The 3,557-nt window shown below is 38.5% G+C and overlaps 1 pseudogene; it reads left to right on the top strand.

The window, feature by feature from the left end:
- The first annotated feature begins 2,000 nt into the window (after window positions 1-2,000).
- LOC118847359 lies at window positions 2,001-2,699 on the top strand (annotated as a pseudogene).
- The last annotated feature ends 858 nt before the right edge of the window (window positions 2,700-3,557 follow it).

Here is a 3,557-nt window from a genome sequence, read left to right as displayed (position 1 = left end):
TTGATGTTTGTACTTTGTTTGTAATTTGCTCTGAAGTTCAGGGTGCTGGGTTTTTCCCCTGAACTAAGTGAATGATATTTGTGTGCTGAATTAAAGTAAGCTTGTCAACCCTTTTAACCTTGCTTTCCTTATTAAGGCAGATCAAAAGAACCTGTGCTTTCCCAGCGTGCTGGCAGCTTTCCGGGTGCTGGCTGTGGGTGGATCTTACACCCTCACAGAAGCTGCTAGCTGGATTGTGGAAACACCCACTCAATAGTATTTCATTGTTTCTAATTACATGTAAAGAGAGTTTTCAACATTTATTTTTTATAATATTTTGAGTTCCAAGTTTTCTTCATTACCTCCACCCAAAGACAAAAAACTCTTAGATGTAGATTACACATGCACAGTCATGTTGATTGTACTCCATAAAGAGTACAATTGGCCAAATGGAAAAGAAAGTACAAAAGCTATTTGAGGAAAACAATATCTTAAAAGTTAGAATTGGTCAAGTGAAATCTATTGACCCTATGAGACAACAAGAATCAATCAAATACAAACATACAAAAACAAATATATATATGAAAAAATGGAAGAAAATGCAAAATACCTCATGTGAAAAACAATTGACCTGGAAAATAGATCTAGTAAAGCTAATGTCAGAATCATTGTATTACCTGAAACCCAAAATCTAAAGGAGAACCTGAACAGAATCTTTCAAGATATTATCAAGAAGAACTGCCTGATGTACTGGAACCAGAAGGCAAAATAGGCATTGAAAGAATCCACTTATCACCACAGGAAAGAGATCCCAAAATAAAATCTCCAAGGAATGTTATAGCCAAATTTCAGAACTATTGGGTCAAGGAAAAAATAAGAATACAATTGTCCAGAAAGAACTAATTCACATATTGGGGAGCCACAATCAAGATTACACAGAACCTGCAACATTAAAGGATCAGAGTTAATGGAAAATGAAAGTCTGGAAGGCAAAGGAGTTTGAACTACAACCAAGAATCACTTACAGAGCAAAATTAAGCATAAAACATCAAGGGGGAAATGTTCATTCAATGACACAGAAGGATTTCAAACTTTACTAAGAAGATCAAAAGTAAACCAAAAAAATAGATCTCTAATATCTAGACCCAAGAAAAGCATAAACATGTATAAAGGGAAAAGAAAACATAAGGGACTCAATACTGTTAAACTGTTTACATCCCTACATGGGGAGAAGATACTTACAATTATTAAATAATGTGTCATGAACAGTACACAAAAAGAAACGTACTCAGAGAGAGTGTACAAGTAAAAGGTGAATTTGAGGAAATGACAAAAAATAAGCATTGAGAAAGAAGAGCACAGTGGACTCAGGAGGAAGGAAGAGGTAGAATGCGATAAATTATTTCACATGAAAACCTATTACAGTGGAGAGGAAGATGGGAGGGAAGCTGATTTGCATCGCTTGAACCTTACTCTGGAAAGTATTGACTCAAAGAGGGTCTGTCTGTTGCATATGCATATGCAATCAGTTGAATATAGAAATCTATCTTATCTGACAGGGAAGTGGGAAGAGAGGAGATTAAGTAAAGTGGGGAGGCTTGCTGAAAGAAGGGAGGGAAGATGAAGGGAGGGGGTAGACAGAATCAAAACACTGGCATGGAAGGAAAGGGTGAAAAGAGAGAGAGGAGAAACAGGAAGAATAAGATGGAGGGAAATTCACAATTAGTAATCGAAAATGAGATGAAGTCTCCCATAAAATGGAAATAGATAGCAGAGTGGATCAAAAGCCAGAATTGTACAATATATTGTTTACAAGAAACACGTTTGAAGTAGAGAAACAGAATAACAGTAAGGGGCTAGAGCAGAGTCAATTACAATTCCCCTAAAGTAAAAAAAAAAGTAGGGATAGCAATCCTGATCTTAGACAAAGTAAAAAGCAAAAATAGACCTGTTTGAAAGATATAAGGAAGGGAACTTCCTCCAGCTTCTGCCAGGTTTGATCGTGGGCTTTAAAGTCATAGATGTCTGACCAGGTTATTCCCAAAAGAACTGTCTTCTCTATCATCACAAGAAAAATTTAGAACAATGCTGCAGATTGGCATAATTTATTATCAAAATAGGAAACTCTCAAAAACATGGGGTTTTCTGTTGCAAACAAAATAGAAAATGTCAAAATCAGTGCAATTCCTGAAGACAAGGTAGAACTAGAATGCAACAGCATTGCTTCTGGTTTTGATTCTCAAAAGGTACATCCAAAATATAATGAGGAACTTGAGATGTTGTGCAAGGAACTTCATGACACCTTGGAAAACTTGGCTAAGGTACAGGAGAAAATGGAAAAGTTAACATTAACCACTAAAAGAATTTGTAACCTAGGAAACTACCATGGTGGAAATGTAAATTATCAAACACCCCTTTTCCATACATAACCTACTACCAACTTCTATGAAGTTTCCCATAAGCTTACAAAAATATACAAGAAGGAAATATGCATCATTGCATATTTCAATCAATTCATCAAATGCATCATTGTTGAAGAGCTCACTCATGCTATGAACCAAGATCTTGTTTTAAGCTGCTTATCTATGTGATTGTACCAGCCCTATATTAAGATCATCAGGCTTGATGTGGAAAGCATGCTACTTGAAACTGGATATTGAGCATTACAATTTTTCCAAAGCCATTTAAATTTTAGGGGCAAACTCCCCAAACTAGAATGAACCTTTCTTTCCAGGCTTTACGATATGTTATCCAATACCATTTCCTTCCAGGATGACAAAGTGGTATGATCTTAGCTAAGGTGTTTACTACTCTCCTGGCCTATTGTCTGGTCAATGAGTGATTACAAGCATAATTTTCTGCCCTGGAACTGAGTGGAATGTTTCCATCTACTGTGGCTACAAGCTCCTTCTTGCCCTAGGATTGCCACCTAGGACTGTGACCTGGATCCAGATATGGTCAAAGCAACTGAGTCCTGCCTCAGTGCTAGCAAACATATCTCAGTAATTGACTTCTGCCCAGTTGTTTGACCCTTTTACTTTCTATGGGTTGAGAGCTCTGGAAGTGGTCACTGCCACTACCACTTCCACTGTTGATTCAGTCACTCCCAACGTCTTCTCCTGGTTTCCTGGGGCCAGGACAGTTCTGGCTATTGCTGGGCTGGACTGTACTCCACTCTTATTCAGGTCCAACAGACCTTTCCTGCTGACAATCTAGGTTGTTTTTGGCATCTGTGGGCTGAGAGGTCTGGAAAATGCCACTGCTAGCAGTGATTTAGTCATCCTCAGGCCTACTCCAGGTTTGCTGGGGCCCAGCCTGCAGTGCCATGGCCTGTGATGGATTGTACTTCTCTGTCACTCTGGTGTGACGAGATTTTGCTGCTGACCTTCCAAGTTGTCTTGGGCTGGAAATTTGTTTTACTCCGTCTTTTTGGGGGCTCTACTACTCTGGTGTTTGTTTAGGGTAATTTCAAAGGGATTTGGGGAAGAGCTCAGGCAAGTCCCTGTCAGCTTGGCTCCACTTCTAGCATCCAAATTCTGAGAGGAAAAGTTAAGTGAATTACAGAAAAAAAAGATAAC

Source organism: Trichosurus vulpecula, chromosome 4, assembly GCF_011100635.1.
Source record: "Trichosurus vulpecula isolate mTriVul1 chromosome 4, mTriVul1.pri, whole genome shotgun sequence".
In the NCBI taxonomy this organism is placed as follows: Eukaryota; Metazoa; Chordata; class Mammalia; order Diprotodontia; family Phalangeridae; genus Trichosurus; species Trichosurus vulpecula.
This window is presented reverse-complemented; position numbering and strand designations above follow the sequence as displayed.